The sequence below is a fragment of the Myotis davidii genome, unplaced genomic scaffold (genome assembly GCF_000327345.1).
Source record: "Myotis davidii unplaced genomic scaffold, ASM32734v1 scaffold49, whole genome shotgun sequence".
NCBI classification, from domain to species: domain Eukaryota; kingdom Metazoa; phylum Chordata; class Mammalia; order Chiroptera; family Vespertilionidae; genus Myotis; species Myotis davidii.
Genome location: NW_006300375.1, coordinates 1909990 through 1930717, shown reverse-complemented (window position 1 = coordinate 1930717; position 20728 = coordinate 1909990).

Genomic DNA, 20728 nt, shown 5'->3' with positions numbered 1-20728 from the left:
GTTTTATTTCCAATGCTCGACTGTCCAATCCTTGTGTTTCTGTGCTAATTGGAGACGTTTTATTTTGGTAACTGCAGACAGAAAAGGTGTTCGAACAGGCCTTCGGCTTCCATATCCCATACAAAGCAGTGTATGGTCACTTTGCCTACAAACATCAGGTGGTCATAATAATCTGGCCACTCAGTGTGTGTGCGTGTGTGTGTGCGTGTGTGCGTGTGTGTGTGTATCAGAACTATCAACGGTTTCTGGCATCCACTGGGGTCTTGGAATGTATCCCATGAATATCCCCAGAGAGTAAGGGGGGGCACTGTAATTGAGAGAAGTATTGGCCATGGATAATTATAAGCCATTTTATAAGTTTAGTACTACTGAAATCACAAATGAAATTCACCAAATTACTGCCTATGAGTAATTTTTATTTTAAACAGTTAGTGAAATAACAGTTACTAGAATCTTATAAATAAACATACTTTCCCCCTCAATTTTATCATCAATCCAATTTAATCTTGGATTATTGATTTAGTACAACATGTCACTCAGCAGAATTTGGCTTGCCAGATGGATTCTCTTTAAAATATTTTTTATTTTGTGGTGATTGCCATAATGAAATCTCATGGCCTCTATAATTTTTTAATGTTTTTAAGTCCTGAATTTCTAGGATTATATCAATGTTAGTCCTTAATTGAAGGTTTCCTGTAGCATGGAGACACAATAATAAAATTTTACCTTGGGTTTTGCAGTACAAAACTACTTGTCTTCAGCCCTTAAAGTATACACATGAATGAATGAACTGGCATCACATTTTTTTTTCTGTTATCTCCGCTACACCTTCCGTCCCTCATCTTTCTTCATTTTATTTTTCTTTCAATTCAATAAGCATGCTCAATATCCTAGTCTTATAGAAAGAAAGGGGGCGGGGAGGAGTAAAGAATACCTTCCCCGCTCTCCTATGTCTCCGTCTTGCTATGAACCAATTATAGCTAACTTTCCAGAAGATGAGTCAACTAGGACTATCTCCAATCATACCCTCACTCATTACTCAGTCCTCAGAAGTGGACAGAATGCCCTAAGTAGGTCACTAATAAACTGCTAATTATCGTCATCATCTTACTTCAATTCTCTGTCATTTGTCACTCTTAACCAAATGAAATTTCTGCTTGAATCTTCCCTCTTTATTTTTCATCATAGATCTCTCTCTGAACTCTAGTAATTCACAGATTTTGTCCCCCACCTCCCCCATTATCTTTGTTGACTAGGTAACCTCATCATATCATTTATTTTATTAGAAAAAAATCTTTATTGTTGAAAGTACAAATGTCCCCTTTTTTTTCTTCCATTGAACCCTTACAGCCTGCCCTGCCCCATGCCCCAGCCCTTCACCACCCCATAGCTTCTTTCTTTATCAAAGTTTATCCCCGGTCCTCTTCTCTTCTTACCCTTAAACATTTTTAAAATGATATTTCTTCTCATCATTATAACTTCTACTATTATGGATATTCTGATATTTTCCAAATTAATATCTCTAACCTATAACTCTCCTTCAAACTCCAAAACTCATATTTCTTTCTGCTTTGGAGATATAGCTACATAAATATCCTCTATGGAACTCAACGTCCACAGGGATTCAATAGATTATCATCCCAAATAAAATTCTTCTCTTTCATTTGTATATTTCCCCAATGGATATAATAATCTTGAAATTTCAATCATCGTGTCCTTTCAGTTATCTTAGCTCTTGTATATCCCAGTATATTTCACCTAATCAATCACCATACTTTTTCTGATTTCACTGTCTGGCTCTGCTCCTATCCCTGCTATTATGGGCTTGATTTGGGTCTCAACTTCTCTTGATTACACTTTTACAATAACTTTAGATCTTATAGCCTTGATTACACAGTTATCTTGTTAAAAAGGAAACAATATTTTCTTATACAAAGTCTTTCAATGCCTTCTTTTACATTTGCCTTCTAAAAAACAACTTTTAATAATCTGGGTCTTGTGGGCATTTCTAATTTTATCTTCTAACATTTTTCCTTTAGTAGTCTGTTCCAGTTATTCCAAGATATTTACAACTTACCCTCAATATTAGACTATCACAGTGAAGTATTCACATATACTCTAATCAGTTGGCTGGATTGCCAAGCTGCTCTGGTTCTCACTGAAAAGCTCTAATTATACTTTAAAAATCTTTTCACCTGACACTTCTTCCTGGGACCATTCCTGAATCTCACAGACATAGGGAATCACACCAACCTTGTTGCATCTACCTATATTTATTTGCATGTATTTCACTGCAATGAAAAGGTTTATTTACCACATTATTTTCCAAATATACTTTGAGCTTCTTGACTATAAAAAATGTGACTTAGTAGCCTTATTACATTGTTCCAAGAACAATTCCTGGATCATAGAAGTAGCCAATATATATGTGTCTATCCATAGCATATGAGTATATACAGAGAAGAAGACAGGTTACAAACTTGTTAGAACATAATGTAGGCCAGGAATAAGAATCTGTGAGGTTAGACCGAAAGAGTGAGCCTCCATCAAATGGAAGACGGTCAGAAGGAAGAGGAGCTCTTACACAGTAATTTTTCAGGGAGTGAAAATAATAAACAAGGTGTTAATAGCATCCTAAAACTCTAAAATGAATTGCATTTGCCTCACTTACTTTTCAAGGAGAGCATTGTTACACTAAATGTAATTAACATGGCACACCAGACATCCACAGGCAAACTTCTAATGTGTCAAATCTACAAATAAGTTCTGGAAAGAATGAGAAAACTTTTGAGGCCAAGAAGACTGGAAAGTTTGAATCGTGTGAGATAAATTAGCACCCTGGGAACATCGGCCTCCGCTTGCTAAGTAGGAGTATGTGTTTTAATGGGCTGAGTGTAGGGGACAGGAGACAAAACCAAGGCCAGGTTGTGTAGGAAATCACCTCAGATCCTGAAAAGTGATCCTGTCACTTTGGAAAAATAGAAAAACACCCTTCCCACAGGGGATTTAATGGAATACTTACCCTGGGTTCATGGCCTTGATTTTTAGTAGAAAAGAGAGAGAAAGAAAAGTATTGAAAACAAAATAATATAAATACGTATATATGTATATGTGTGTATATGTATCTATAATAATAAAAATGTAATATGCTAATTACACCCGACGTCCTTCTGGATGACTTTCTGATGAAGCCAGCAGCTGGGGGAAGGAAGGCCTACTCTTGCACTAATTTCATGCGTAGGGCTATATATATTTAAAATACTTATTAAAAGAAAGCTTGTAAAACTTTATTAATATCTAGAAAAAAAGGCATCACTTAAAGAAGTTCACCAAATATGAGAAACTATTAAGTTCTATAAATATAATATTTTAAAATTTGCCTGCAACTAAAAGCATAGTTTCACAATATAGAAAGCAAAAACATCCAGTTTTCCAAACATAAATGTAAAAATACATGGCAAATAACATATTTGAGCACATCCCAATGATATACTGTCCATTCAGACACTGACAGCCAACCAGACACACACACACACACACACACACACACACACACACACATACACCAGTAAAGACATAGATCTGAACACAAAAATAACAAGCTTGTACCCAACAACTATCCCTTTGCAAGAGCAATGCTTTCCCTTCTTTTGAAATATTCTTCATTTTAGCCCCGATACTTAGAAAAAACAGTTGTCAACTTCGCAGAACTGAGAGTTTTCCTTTTTATTTTTTTCTGTTAATTTTCTTACAAAACCAACTTGATGTTTGTATTTTCATTCATTTCCTTGAAATGCCTCCAAGTTCTGTTGAAATGTAAGAGAATGCCTCACACAAGCACAGATTCATATTTCACAAACATTTAGTCATCTCTGCTGTGCTAGGTGCTCCCCCTCAGCACCTCAGGCTCTTTCCAGGGGTCTGTGCCAAGGGTCAGACCTCCCCTAGAAAAGCCGGTATGGTTTTTGATATATTCAAGTCCCTTCTTAGAATGTGCTAAGTAGCAAAGCATGATTTAATGCAGAATATTGTTTAAGACAGGGAACTGACAAGTTATTCAGGAGGAATGCTGTTGGAGCTATTCTCTTGGAGTTCTTTTACTCTTTTCTCAGGTCATTTCAATGACTTTGTAGACTTCCTATTTCTTATTGGCTGACCTAAGGGTTGGTCTGACCAAAGATAAAAGTCAGGGCAACATGACATTTCTCAACCATACAAAGCTTCTTCAGTCTGATCTATCCTCTTTTTATTGTTAAAACACTCATTGGTCAAGAACAAAACTTTTCTTGCATACATTTATTCCCTTGGGTAAAAATCATGTTTCTGGGGAATACTCTGGCAAGCAGAAATGCTTTTAAGCATGTTTTCAAACAAAAACCCACATCCGTACTGGCTATGTGATTTTTACTACTTATTTAACCTCTCTGTGTTTTCTTTTTTATTTAAAAAAAGAAACTAGGATTTACTTCAAAGGGTTATTGTGAAGATTAAGTGCATATAAAGTACAAGATATTGTGTGATAACATTTCGTAGATAAATTCACAAGTATGCAACATTTACACATGACAAAAAACGAAAACTGTCTTTTTTTGTCAATAAATATAATTTAAATTAATGGGGAAATTTTTAGTTAAGTGAATGAAAGAGTATACAAAACTTATCTAAAAGCCTTGAAAAATATTTTATTGACAGTATAATATCCTACATCATAAAAGCCCAGCGAATGAACGGCAGAATGACCAGAATGACCAGTCGAACAGTCACTATGATGTGCACTGACCACCAGGGGGCAGACACTCGATGCAGGAGCTGCCCCCTGGAGGTCAGTGCACTGCCACAGTGGTAGTGCCACTCAGCAGACCAGGAAGAGTGGTTGCTCCGGCTGTGAACCCCGGGCTGATGGGCAGGAACCGGGGCTGCGATCATCACCGCCTTGCCCCAGGCTCTTCCTCCTTGCTCCCTGTCTCCTCCTCTGGGTGCCCACAGGCTGCAACACTGCCACCAGGCTTGCAGAGCTGACCCTGGAGGCTGGCTCGTGGCCGCCACAGGGCCGAGGTCTACTCCACTGCCTCTCAGTGCTATTGTCTCTGGGACTAGGCCCCACCGGGTCCCTTGGAGAGGGGAGTGCTCCCACTCCATGGAAGATGCCAGACCAGGGAGCAGCCGCTCAGAGGGCAGGTCCACAGCCAATTGGCTGATTGGGATGAGAAGTGTTCCCACAGTGGATGGATCCCCATAGGCCACGCCTTCTACCAGTGCATGAATCCCATGCCCCAGGCCTCGAGTATTCAATAACACCATAATGCTCTTATTCCCTGAATACTTGTTGCAAGCAGAGTAGATTTTTGTTTCTATTTTCTTTCAGATTTCCTTATATTACACTAAATCAAGGAGTAAAATGTTTTTAAAATAATACCTCTGCCAATAGTTTGTCTGGCAAATTTTGCCATGCAAAGGTGCAATAGTGCTGCCAGACTGGTGTGGCTCAGTGGTTGAGCATTGACTTATAAACCAAGGGATCACTGGTTTAATTCCAGTCAGGACACATACCCGGGTTGCAGGTTCAATCCCTAATATGGGGCATTTAGGAAGTAGCTAATCAATGATGTTTCTCTCTTATCAATGTTTCTATCTCTCTATCCCCTTCCTTTTTTCTCTGTCTAAAAAATAAATAAAAACATATATTTTTTTTAAAAAAAGATGCAACAGTGCCTTTAGTGAAGCTCAGGGCACTGATAGGAACTCAGCATTGTGTCTTTTCAAATAATAAGATATATGTAATTAACAATAAACTTAAAACATTGTGGGTTATCATGTGAGTGTTAGATTCTGTAGTAAAAAGAAAAAATCCTGTTCATCCCTAAAAGGTATTATAGAACCACAACTATTAGTCTTGCTTGTTCATTTGTTTTAATGCTGATCTCACAGTCATGATGCAACAAAAATAATAAATAAAAAGCAGCATAAAAATTAAACACATTGATTTGGGGTAGGATGGGGGTGGGAGCCTTGGGGTAGCAATCAAACCCTCCTTTTGTCTCTAAACAAAATAAAGTCTAGTGTCTGACTTTACTCTATTAAAATTATCAAGGATCTTATCATAGAATTCACTGGACAACAATCAGAAATGATTGCGTATGCTATCTCTATGAACAGCTTGACTAGTTTTAACCACTTTTTATATTGTGGCATCTTAAACTCCTTTAGTAGCTTCTTCCACTTGTCTCCTAAATACAGACATTTTCTAAGTGCCATGTTCAGAGTGCATTTCCTTTCACTCTACATATTCTTCACTGATCTACTTCCCCACCACAATTTCAAATATCACCTTTACTGAATGATTCTCAAATTGTTATCTAAACATCAAAGCTACACACCTAACAACCTGCTGTTTACTGTACAAAACAAACCTGAAGTAACCTTGAACTCCATAGGAGTAGATTAGAATTCATTAATTTCCCTTCCAAATTTTAATTCTGCTGTTTCTTCAATTTTAAATGCATCACGATCCTCTGCTTTGCTTGGATTTAAGACTCCAGACTTCTTGAACTTCCTCTCCCTTACTCTTCACAGCTAATCACCTTATGTGTATTGATAAGATGCCCATTGGTCAGTAGGCAAATGAAGTCAGGTTTTGGATGAGGTGCTATTTCCTTTACACTCCCAATTATATTAGCCTATTTTGGCTATTAATCACTTCTCTAGTAGACATTCAAAAGGGCCTCATACTAGAGATTTCTAGTTCTCTTTTCCTTCAATCACACAGTCATCAACGTTACATTGCTCAAGTTCTGAGTATGAGGGCCCCCTTTTGCAAGAGAGAAAAAATATTACTAGCTTGACATGCTTGCTTAAAGATGTAATTTCAACCTTCCCTTGAAATATCATATATCATTACAAGTTATACTTATCTCCCCAATACTCTACTAGCCACAAAAGAAGCTCCACATTCTCCTAAAATGCCTGAATTTTTCTAACTGTGACATTAATTTGAACAAGATAAAGAGTATTCACTTGGATTACAGGTAATTATTAATTTTGCACTATTTCCTTGATTGTAATGTTCCACAGTCTATGTTTTTAGTCACTACAGTGTACTACAGTTAAAACACTGCACTGAAACCCATATGCAATTAATAGAAACATCCCAGGGATTCTTTTAAAAGAAGTTTAATGACAGTGGAGTTGAGAGTGGAAATCATTGCGCTGCCTGAAGTGCTCTCAAAGAACTCATCCATGAAAAGAAGGAAGTAGCATCATAGGCCACTAGATGGACAAATAGCAATGTTGTATGGAAAATACTGAGGGAGCAAAGCTGGTGAGCAAAGGTGATTTTGGGGAACAGTAGCTGCGAGTGCCTCAAAGGCATGTTGGTTGCCATTTTGAATTGAACTTGAGTATAGAATAGTGTGTAATCTACAGCGTAGGGGGAAAATAGGTTTACAGCTGTTTGTATGGAAAATAATATAATAATTAAATAAAACAAAAATCAACTCTGTTCCATGTACTCACAACTGTAGTATAGTCTACACCATTCAGAACAGTTAACAGTATGAACTGGATTTGTAGAGGAAATAAGAAAGAAATGATTTGCCATATAGCAGTGAGCAGCAATGTTTCCCTGAAAACTAATTATTGAGAAAAGGAATAACCATCTCAAGACAACTATATTATCTAAATGAAAGTATGACTTAAAATATTAACTTGTGTGCTAACACGTTTTTTGTGTGATTAAAGAAGCTGAAATGTAAACTAAAAAGAAAACAGTAGCATGTCTTCAACTTGCATATTCCAATATGCTTCAGTTAACTTTAAAACTTCCTCCTACAAAATCAAGTGGCATCTAAACTCTATGCGAGATCTGAAGATGTGACATTGTTGGTTTTGAAAATTTTTGTTATTTTAAGACACCATTTCCAGTATCATGATCCACTGCTATCCCCTGTCTTAAATGAAACACATCTCAGCTTGATTTTATAAGAGACTTAATCTTCCCAGGATAAATTCTTCCAGAGGAACGCAAAGCCCTGAGAAAACAGCCCAAACCACTCTTCTAAGCACAAAGGCAAAGGCAAATTGATAAAAACAAAGACAAACAACCACTTGACTACACAATATCTTACACTTATTTATGTCAGAAATAAAATAAAACATAAATAGTATTGCTTTGTTACAAATAGAACACAGGGTTAATAATCCATATATATTAAAAAACAAATTATTAACACCCTGAATTTAGTAAGGCTATTTCTAAAATAAAAAATCAAGAGACCCAAAAATATATTTCACATTCACCCTGAAAAGGAATAAAATAAGTGCACATAAGTAAGCTAATATTTTCCCCCTAAATTGATAAAATCCTAAACCGGATGGAAGCAGAGAGATCTGAAGATGTGACATTGCTGGTTTTGAAAATTTTTGTTGTTTTAAGACACCATTTCCAGTATCACGATCCACTGCTATCCCCCGTCTTAAATGAAACACATCTCAGCTTGATTTTACAAGAGACTTAATCTTCCCAGGATAAATTCTTCCAGAGGAACTTGTTTCCATGAGCTCACAACCTCTACTCCTTTCCTAACTTCTTGTAGTAATTTAAGAAACCAGTTTATAAGTTGGCTGAGGAGTCCAGGCTGCTGCTCCTGGAACAGAGTTTATCTCCACTCTTCTAAGCACAAAGGCAAAGGCAAATTGATAAAAACAAAGACAAACAACCACTTGACTACACAATATCTTACACTTATTTATGTCAGAAATAAAATAAAACATAAATAGTATTGCTTTGTTACAAATAGAACACAGGGTTAATAATCCATATATATTAAAAAACAAATTATTAACACCCTGAATTTAGTAAGGCTATTTCTAAAATAAAAAATCAAGAGACCCAAAAATATATTTCACATTCACCCTGAAAAGGAATAAGTGCACATAAGTAAGCTAATATTTTCCTCCTGAATTGATAAAATCCTAAACCCTATTTATTTTTATTTAGGTTAGCAGGGTGTGATAAATTAAACACTATCATACTTTTCTCATAGGAGAAATTATAACATCTTAGAAAACATCTTATACGTATAAAAACTACCCGGGTGCATCGTAGTTGACTCTGTAATTTTTAATCTTCCCAGGATAAATTCTTCCAGAGGAACACATTAAATGGTCACAAGCTAAGCCCTGAGAAAACAGCCCAAATCACTCTTCTAAGCACAAAGGCAAAGGCAAATTGATAAAAACAAAGACAAACAACCACTTGACTACACAATATCTTACACTTATTTATGTCAGAAATAAAATAAAACATAAATAGTATTGCTTTGTTACAAATAGAACACAGGGTTAATAATCCATATATATTAAAAAACAAATTATTAACACCCTGAATTTAGTAAGGCTATTTCTAAAATAAAAAATCAAGAGACCCAAAAATATATTTCACATTCACCCTGAAAAGGAATAAGTGCACATAAGTAAGCTAATATTTTCCTCCTGAATTGATAAAATCCTAAACCCTATTTATTTTTATTTAGGTTAGCAGGGTGTGATAAATTAAACACTATCATACTTTTCTCATAGGAGAAATTATAACATCTTAGAAAACATCTTATACGTATAAGAACTACCCGGGTGCATCGTAGTTGACTCTGTAAGAGTTGGGAAAACAAAGCGATGCATAGAACTACTTTCTGCTTTGTGTTGGGTAGTATTGTCATTTCCTTGTCAACATTCGGTAAATAAAGAAATACATAACCTTACATTCTACCTATCTTTATCACTTCAGGATACAAACTGTAATTTGTGGCCTCTTTTCCAGTAAATGACAGACATAACTGACACTTAATAAATATAAGTAATCCTGAATTTCTGATGTCCATTTTTCCCTCCAACCCTCTCCTTCCTCTTTAAATAATTTAATAGCCTTTAAAAAAATGGCTAATAGTATTTTCTCTGAGATAAAATGGTTTAAACAGAATTAAAAAGAATGTCAAATTCTTGACCACACCAGTCTGACAAATTATGTAGAACACTTTCTGCACCTCCCATGCATGTGTCTCATGCTTCAGCAAGCAAATACTTCACAACAGCAAAAGGAAACTATGAAATGTACAACCTTTTGTTGGGGGGGATTGTGGCATGTGGTCAGGCAGATTTTTTTTTTTTTTACCATAAACAGAATATGCACTCATCTTTTCTTGAGAGTCAGCAGATATAAATTTAGGTTCCTCTAGAATTTGTCTCTAGTTATGCTGCCTAAAGATAAAAACTGCATTCTTTAGCTCCATTATCTACAAGAGTTAACATATTTTTTCAGACACATGTTTCAATAAACAGCATGTCAACGATTGTTTATAGTGGTAAAAATTTTTCTCCAAGTATAACACCTGAAAAAAAATCTCACTCTTTGATATCCTTTTTTTTTTTAAATATCACACAGTGTGTGTTGGGAGGGTCTTCACCTAGGAAACACTACAAAAAGCTCCTTAAGACTTTCAATAGCCTAGCGTGTCCACTATCAGGAAGTGTAGGGCTTCAAAAAACAACAACAAAAAAAGAACTTCTCAGAGTGGCTGGTTCCTCCCTCATGGCATGATCTGGGTCAGAGCAAGGCCACATTTGGCTATGTGCAATGCAAGCTCTAACCTCATGTGGAATAGGAAACCTGGGTGTGTCTATATTTGGCAAATCGTGCGCAATATTTTACATAGCTCAGTTTGTTTTCCCTCGCCTACTTCTCAGGAATACGGTGCTTCTCTATACTGTATTGGATTCCAGTCTTGAGGGTCCTCCAAGGAGCCATGTTCTCCCCTCCCCTCCTGCTATGATCCTGAAGATCGCCCATTATCTAGGGAATCTTAAAAGGGGCCATTCTTCAAACCTACTCTTCCTATTAACCCTCTCCACTGAAACATTCCCATTAACTTAAGGCAGGGGAGTGTTTGCTCACAGAATAGCAATTAAGACCAATCTGGAAAAGGAATTTAGTTAGGAGGGGACTTGTGTTGGTCCCAATCCAAATTTTTTTTGCCAACATATGCAGATACAATCAACACATCCAGGTCTCCCATTTCCCATTAATGTGGGTTAAGACATTTTTTTCAGACACACAAGATTCAGGAAATAATATGTCAACTTATTTTTAGTCCTAGAAAAATTATTCTTTAAGAATATGATAAAAAAATGTCTTTAAATTAGTGATAAAGCCAAATACTCCATGTTACTTAAGAAGACATAATTCCAGGTCTGATGTCATGTAATGCATGGAAATAAAATGAATTTGAGCCTGGGTCCAATTCTTACTTAACATGTGGTCATGGGGAAATCACATACTCTCTGTGTGTGTGTATGTATGTGTGTGTGTGTGTGTGTGTGTGTGTGTGTTATTGATTTCAGAGAGGAAGGGAGAGTGAGATAGATAGAAACATCAATGATGAGAGAATCATTGATTGGCTGCCTCCAGCACACCCCACACTGGGGATCGATCCTGCAACCTGGGCATGTGCCCTTGACCAGAATCGAACTTGAGACCCTTCAGTCCGTAGGCTGATGCTCTATCCATTGAGCTAAACCAGCTAGGGCTGTGTTTGTTTGTTTGTTTTTGTCATTTGTCAAATGTCCCTCTATGTTTGTACATTACTACTACTTAGAAATCAAATGATTTTTATAACAACTACATTAAAGTCTTCCGGCTCTGTGACTGGTTTTCTTTCTAACTGACCATTTTTCAAACATAAGTAATATCATTATCTCATTCAATAAGCCTGGGTTTTTCCAGCCTAATAAAAAATTATAGAGTTCAGAAGTACTTAGACATCTTTTTTCAAAGAGAGAACACTTATAATCAGTTATTGGCTGATTCTACTATTCGGATGTGATTTTTAGCAAAAAAAATAAAAATAGTACTAAAAACATAACTAAACATAAAAGGCATTCTTTTATGTATCAATTTTGTTAGAGACATTAAAAAATCGCATTTTGATTTCATTACTACTTTTTTTGGTATCTGCGTTAAAAACAAACTCACAATACAGCAACATTATTTAACTGTTTAATTGCTTCCATTTTGTTTTGGAAACTTAACCTCAATTTCACCTTTGTGGCTACTGTGCAAGTCAAAAATCAAATGACGTTGATGATCTCAGTCCCAGAATAATAAACTCTTTGGGGGCTTTAAGCCTCTTTACCTTTAACAGGGGGGACTGAGCAGTCTTCAACTTGTTTGTGTTCGTTGATGGATAATGAACAGTTTCTCTGTCTACATCTGTGTGGGGCTCTGTGAGGTCTGCTTTAGCCTGCTGGGAATTGAGAGGAGGGAGAGGCAGTCACAGTGGGTTTAAAAAATTGTTCTAAAGATGACATTTGGAGGCAAATATTTTGGCCACAGGCCAATTTTTTTTAAGTCTAAAACAAGCTTGGCACTTTGCATTTTCATTTTAATCTGTTTTCACAATTCAATATAAGTTGACAGTTCACTATTTCTAAGTAATGGAAGCTTTCTTCAAATGGCCATCTCTACCAATAGGTTATTTTACAAATATGTGATGAAGGAAAAATTGCAGACTTATAGACTTTTATTCTGATTTCATCACTTGCTACAAAATCTATTAAGAATCAATTCTTATCAATTATGAAATACTTGGTTCTTACTTGATATTTCTGTTTAATTTAGCAAAAAAAAAAACAACAAATGCCCATGGCTAGAATGTGAGATAATCTCTTAAAGAGTTAAATACTTCTTATTAAATGGAAATGAGATAGTACTGGTAAAGTCATAAAGCTTACTCTTCCTATAGGATTTTTCTTATCATAAGAATTTCACAATATAAATAGGTTCAAATATAACCAATGCCTTTTAAGCCATTTACCCAACAAGAGGAAAAGTGTGTGTCAAATTTTAACACAGTATGGCTTTAATAACACGATTGATTTCTTTCTGATATACAATGAGCTATCTTTAATCTTATCAGTATTATGGTTCTTTGGGTTTTCAGGAGCATTGGTTAAAATGGAAATTACCATTTGCTGATACGAGGTGCTATGCTTTGGTGAGTAATCAGGAGAGCAGCTGGGTTGGACCCTGACTGAGAAACAACAGGTTAGAAGCCAGGAGGGCTGATGTACACGATTGGGAGGCAAGAGTCTGCTTCCAAGTGGATAGGAGGACTGGGAGCCAGGACACATGGTCAGAAGAACTGACTCCAGAAAAAGCAGTGTGTTCTCATTTATCCTTAAGTGAGGACATCTATGCTAAGTGAAGACAGGGAGACTGTTTTTGAGCCAGAAGGCTGACTCAAGAAAACTATATTTCTTTATAGCTTGAAAGGCTATCCACGGAGCAGAGGTCCCGCAGAAACCATGTTCTACATCTAGTGACCGCCCCAGTACTCTTTAAACAAAACTTATTATTACATGACTCATCCGGCCTCACCACATGCTGGGCTTCCCCTGAGCAGTAAAACAAGCTATTTTAATTCTCAGGGCAACTTGTAGGATTTCCTGGGTCACTTCCTCAATAGGATTCTTGCAAGAAATAGGTTCTTTTCTGATCAAGAATAAAAAAAGAACCCAGATTTTCTTTGTGTACTCTCGTGAGCTGCAAATTAGACAATGAGAGTTAATACCATTTTAAAAAAAATGCGACTCAAGCCCTGGCTAAGTGATGTGGTCCAGCAGATAGAGCGTTGGCCCTGGCACTGAAGGGCTGTGGGTTTGATTTCCGATCAAGGGCATGTGCTGGGGTTGCAGGTTTGATCCCTTCCCCAGCCAGGTAGTCAGGTAGTGCGGGAAGCAACAGGTTCATGTAAGAGAGGGCCCGGTGCACAGATTTGTGCACCGGTGGGGTCCCTTGGCCTGGACTGGCCTCTCACAATCTGGGACCCCTCGCTCTCTAGAAATCAGTGGAAAAAATATCCTGGGGTGAGGATTAACCCAAAACAACAACAACGAAAAACAACATCAAAAAATGTGATTCATATTCCACACAATAAAATAAAGCAATGCCGGAGAACATATCAAATACTTGTTTCTTCTGCTGAGAATAGAGAAAGTTCTTTTTACATCCTGAAAAATTTGATATTCCTATTCTTACAATAAATAAAACCATAAGAATAATATGGCATTAAGATAATATTCTATAATTCAAGAAAAATGCCCTAAAAGGAGTCAAAATGCTATGCAACTCTTTTGATATTCTGATTAATCTAAGATTCGATGCTAGAGTGGATGGAAAGTGAATATTCCAAGCAATCCTCTTCCCTGAATGTCACTGCTCCCTGTGGAGAGATTTTGGTAAGTATTGAGCAGGAGTAAGATTAGCATTAGACCACTTGACTTTTACCTGCTGGGCAGTTTGCTGAAAAATACAGATCATATAATTTAATAGTCAGCCACAGGGGGATAGGATTGATAATCATTAATGAAAGATGAAAGATGGAAAAGCCATTCATACTCAAGTAGAAGAATACTGACTTCCATATAAAAGCAAACCCCAGAATAACTCAGAAGGAATGAGATTATTTTTCCAGATGTGGTATTGACTCTGCTGTAGCATATACAACAAAATGGGCTACAGCTATAAGGTCCATTGTTGAAAGCAAAGTCTCTTTCATAAGTTGTGCACCAGTGAGAAAAATTACTACTTACCTAAGATACTTCCTTAATTCTTGATGAATATTAATCATTTATTTTTTAAAAAACACTTTCCCCTTACACATAAAATAGAATACTAGTTCTCACCTACAGAGTGATTCAAAATGACATACAAATATTGAGAGCCTTTGACATAAAGAATCAAGATATGTTGGCTATAAAATAAAATACATTATTTGACTCTCCTATCCATTTTCAGAAATTGCATATAATCTCTTCAATTTGTTTGAAAATGCTAAAAGTGTATAATTGTACAGAATATTGTGGCTCTGAAAGCTTTAGTAAGTATTCCCTTCCTGCTTAACTAACTTAGAAGTATGCTTTCTACAAAGTCCAATATATTTGTAAATGCAAGTTCTGGTAAAGATACAATATGACTTTTAATAACATTAAATAAATCACACAGTACATATTTACTGAAAACCTACCATATGAGGTTTAAAAATATGGAAGTAGAAAGACAAATCTAGCCCCAGCCCCCTCACTTCACAAAGTTTTTAGTCTGGTACAGAGAATTTTCAAAAAGCCAAAAAGTATAGTAAGTGTCTATTAGATTAAGTGACCTAGTTTTTACTTATTTTGCAGCCCTACAAGACTGGTTTATAGAGACAAAAGTTGTGTATGCTAGGTATATACAATTTATGTATTATATATGTATGTATACTCCACATTATATTTAGACATAGGTATACGATGCACGTACACATACCTGTAAGTATTATATACATGGTTTATATATAAATACATGTACCTGTATATCTGTATTATATATGTAGATATTTAACTATGAAAGGAAGAATGGAAAAACAAGACTACTAGCTGGAAGAGGGTGTGGGACAAGGGAAGTTTTATATGGAAGATAGTTGTTCTAAAATAACAAGAATTACCTAGTACAGAGCAACAGTTAAAGTTACAGGAGTGAAGCTATATAAAGTAGAGTGAGAGTTACAGGAGGAAGTAGAGAATGAGGTCCAGGATACACTTTGAATAGGAGGAAGAAAAATCTTCTGGCCCAATGGGTGTGGCTCAGTGGTTGAGCACGGATCTATGAACCAGGTGGTCATGGTTCGATTCCTGGTCAGGGCATATGCCCGGGTTGTGGGCTTGATCCCCAGTGTGGAGTGTGCAGGAGGCAACCAACAAGGATTCTCTCTCATCATTAATGTTTCTATCTCTTTCTCCCTTTCCCCTCCTCTCTGAAATAAAAAATATAAAACCATCTTCTGTCGGAGGAGGGAAAAAGAAAATTATAAATGATGAGCCAGTTACACTTATCCAGTAGGTGGTAGAAAGTTAAGATAGCTTTCATTCGATGGCTATTATTTTCTTCATTGCAGTAAGTGCCTACATTATCTCTGAGAGGGAGAGACGGAGGCAGAGAAAGGCTGTAAGTGAGAAAGTAAGTACATTTTGAAATGATTGCTGTGGAGAACTGCAGAGATGCTGATGAGGAAAACCAAGAATCACTGGCCAGCTTCAGGGCCTCATTGTGCTGGTCATTATACATGTATATTGTTACTATCTTTTATTTTTTTGTGACTTTCTTCAGTAGTTCTCGTAGAAGCATGGAGATGACAGGAGGTTCAAATGATCCAACACTGGGGTTTGGCAGAAAGATGCAAAGGAATTCAATTGGCCTGGGAAATTGAGGTATTAATCCTCATGGTGAATTATAAGCTAAACAAGGAAGTTGGAAAAAAATGGGGGAAAAATGATAACAATTGAGAAAAGAGGAACATCAGGCTATTGGATGTGTGGATGAGAAAAAGGCCTGAACTGCTGTACTGGGAATAGCTGAATGAAAGTGCCAGAAGGGAGGCTGTAATAGATTTAGTTGTCTCAGTCTTTCATTCCAAACCCCTCCTGGTGATGACAGGGCCCAAATGTGACTATGCGATTCAGTCACTGAAGTCTAGTCAAGTGGAGATGAGACAAAGGAATTGAAAGGGCAGGTTGTCAGCTGAGGAAACACAAAGACATTGAATTTGCATGCGATAGCAATCAAATTTGGATGGGGAATTTAAAAAAAGATTAGTTGAGTACTCAAGTTTTCAGTAAGTAATGATAAATAATTTGAAGGTCAGTAAAACTAACTAGAAAAAAGAATGAAGGGAGATAGAGCTGATTGCATGACATAAAATTAGAAAGGCTTATACCTGAAAGTGAGGTGCAATGGCTTAGGGACCTCCCTGAGAATTGAAATCAGAGGACAAATGGTCCATTCCAATGTGAATTTTAAACAAAATGCTTACTTCTAAATATGTCTTCCTCAAACATTTTAAAAACCCTTCCATTTTAGTGTGACAATTATGAAGTACATACCTTTTGTGTCAGCTGACCAGTCTTTACAAAATAGACATAGGACATAACCAGTCAATATGTAAAAGATTATCAATACCCAGAAGCTTGCCTTGTGGGCTCTCCCAGTCATTACCCACACATATACACCGGGAATTACTAACCTGGCTTTCATTATCATGGATTAGCTCTGTTTACTTTTGCATGATATTACGAATAGTTTGACCATGCCTGCTGGCTTACATGTATGTACCCAAACACATTTAGATAAGGTTCATGAAAGCACCATTTCTAATCGTTTCCTTTAAATTTTAATAAAGTAATATTTGGTAAGTATTTCACCTATGGAGCATATATGTCTTGTTGAGTTCTATTTTGATTGCTGGAGACAACGTCTAAGTGCAGGGTAGACTGAATTCAGAAGAAACTCTAAACTTTCAACTTGACTGTAGATCACTAGCATGAAGTGAAGGGCCCAGGGTCATGATGGGCCTGGCATGGCCAGTCTTGGCTCAAAGGTGGCTAATTCTATGGCTGCATGTAAATTACCTCCATTACCTTCACATCCGTTTTGTAAAGTCGCTTTTCTTTGCCCCCCATGTTAAAGCTGACCAAACTGGGGCACAAAGAAGTGAGATTGTGGAAAGCTTACTGCTGTCTCCACCTAGGATGTCCATCCAAACCATCTGCACTCAAAGGCAGCGCTCTTGGCCAACCTCCTTCCACCCTGAACCTTGACCTTTTTGCAAAGATTGTAGAATTTTAACTAGAAATGAGCAGGGACACATCTGGTACACTATAGACACTCTGTTGAAATTTGAAACCTGAACAATGATTGAAATTTATAGTCTCCGGTGAACATCTCTGAGGTCTATATTCTCCCTTCCTTTTGGTTGAACCTAGAAAACTTCAGGGGTTGATCTCCTCTGTGTCCTTGAATTACTTCCATTGACTGCAACACTTCTACCATTTTATTTGAGCACACATTCACTATTATTCTAATCACGCGAATGGGAAAGAGAGAGATGGTGTAGAGTTTAGTAGCCATACCCAAATCACTTGCAAAAGTGAAAACAGAAACATTCTGTAATGCTGTACTGCTGTTTTCTGATTCTTTATACAATTGCCAACTGGTAAAATAGGCAAGACTTGTAAAATTGTAATATTGTTTTTTATTGTGATGGCAGATGAAACAATCCTACTTCTATCACTTTTTATTTTGCTTTATGTAGTATCTAGAGATTTATAATCCTTTCCAAAAGCACAGGAATAAAATGCAGCACGCACTTAGTATTTGGAGTTTTTAGAACACCATGTGGATTATGGGGGAGACAATGATTATGTGATGATGGCAACAATGCATCCAGACGTAAGTCTCTCTATGTTTGGTTTTTGTATATTTTAACTCCCTGAACATGCTTAAGTCTATACGGATGTAAAGAAAAACTATAACTGTGACTTTCTTTTACAAGAAATAACATGTTAAGGTAGCCTAAAGAATGTCGTCTTACCATATTTAGGATTTGATAAAATGGTATGTAAATTTGTGAAATGAAGGTAGTATAAGTAGCTACGTTATATATCCTATAAAAGTTGTGTTGTTATCTAAAAGTTAATGATTTACCTTTAACTTGTTTATTTTTGAATAATAAAATCTATGCTTAAAACTGTGTCAAGATTCCTAATATCTGATCACTGCTCTGACACCTAGGAATCTTTTGGGCATTTTTTTAACCTATGATTGTTAATCATGCTTTTATCTAAGAGTATTTCTTAAAGGCAAATAAGAAAAAGAAAAGCCTAGTGAACGTAAGCATCCGTTTGAAAGCATTCTCGTACAAAGGGAGCCTGCCTCACACTCTGGAGTAGCAATGAAGGGGTTACTGTTTATCGTATTGTACAATGGAAAAGAAAATGCATACTGGCTCTCAAGTTCAAAGGGCTTGAGGGAGCTTTGGTAACTTTATCCCCTTTAGTCACAAACTGTGAGACGGCATATGGTTAACATCCTTTATTGGTGTTATTTTTAAACTTGTTTATGAGACATAAATAAAAAGTATTCTAAACCCTGTAATGACGTTTCTCCCTGAATGGAAACTTGATTGTGATGGGCCTGGCAGTGCCTCTTCCAGTTTGACTCTCTGGCAACTTTTCCCTGCACGGGGGAAGTAGGCATGGAAGCGAAAGGCTAATATAGTACATTCTTGCTCTTCTTTTTTCCCCTCTGAGTTTTCCTTCGGCATAGGTATTCCAGAGCTAAAGAACTAAGTTAGTCAAAGGGAATTTAGAAAACTGTCAAAAATCATTTGGGGGAGGGAATATCTCCACAATATTCCATGAATCAAATTTGGTAACAAGGGAATATCATTTTCTGGCTAACTTAATTTCTGACTCTGTAGCAGCTAGAAGTTTGGTCCTCCTAAATCACATAAGAGTTAAAAAAAAAAAGCCAAAGGAAGTAATAAATGTCAAAAACTCATCACAAACAGGTTGGGCACTTTAATTTTTTTAAAAAAATTTAGTTTAGTCTCTACTGGAGTTCTTTGAATGTGTAACAAGTAATCCATCTGCAGTCCAAATCTACTGTAAAGCTGGTTTACCATGCTACCTGTGTTAAAGTTACATCTTTCCCTCAGGGCTAAGGGAAAGTACTGTAAAGCTGGTTTACCATGCTACCTGTGTTAAAGTTACATCTTTCCCTCAGGGCATTAAGGGAGAGAGAGAGATGGTGTAGAGTGTAGTAGCCATACCCAAATCACTTGCAAAAGTAAAAACAGAAACATTCTGTAATGCTGTACTGCTGTTTTCTGATTCTTTATACAATTAACACATTCTGAAATATAGGTCTCTATTCCCTTTAATTTTCCTTGGTATACATTTAGAATTTCATACAATATAATTAGGGAACATTTAAAGCATCAAGATGCATAAACATACTGGCACTGGCATCACACTGGAGTCATTTGTTTTCGGACAAGGATGTGTACCTGCTCTGAAACACTAGTCCTCACAGGGGACAGCCAGGGCCTCCCAGTAGAAATTAAACTGTTCTTGCTGTGATTTCCCCTAATCTGCTTCATCAACAGTATGTGCACTGGCTCTTCATAAATGAAACTGAAAAGCAATAAAGACCCAGAACAACATTTTATCAAGACACTAAATTTTCCTAGTGCTTCATTGGGGCGGGGGCGGGGGGGGAATGAGTGTGTTTATAATTATAAATGTAAAGAATATGGCTTACATGGAATAAATGTCATGAAAAATAATTTAATAAAGAAAACCTTGTGGACAAATATGAGATAAGATATGATAAAAATTTCCTAGCCTCTTTTAGAAATATTAAATAGAATGATATTTCACTTCTTGTGCTTGTACCTTTTTCTGTGACAACTCAAAAGCCATTGCAAAAACTCATGATTTATCTGGCACAAAAGGGAACAGCATCTCACTTTAAAGCTCTGAGCTCGAGTCTTTGTGTTCAAAGCATCGTTCTCTACCTTTCTTCTGACAACACTCTCTTACACAGGGTCAGGGCATGGCTGGTTCCACCTCCTTCATCATCTAGATTCACATCCAGCACGTCATTTACTTAAGTCAGTGAGCGAATGAGAACTTCAGGTTCTGAAGCTAAACTTCTGATTATAAGCTCCTGTGTCTAAAGGTCAGCTGCTGCCCTTGCTTAGTTTGGGCTATTTTATTAAATTCACCTCACTTCCTGTGTACAATGGGTGTTCGTAACTGAATGTTTAGTAATGTGATGTTTCTACTGAATCCTTGAGGATTT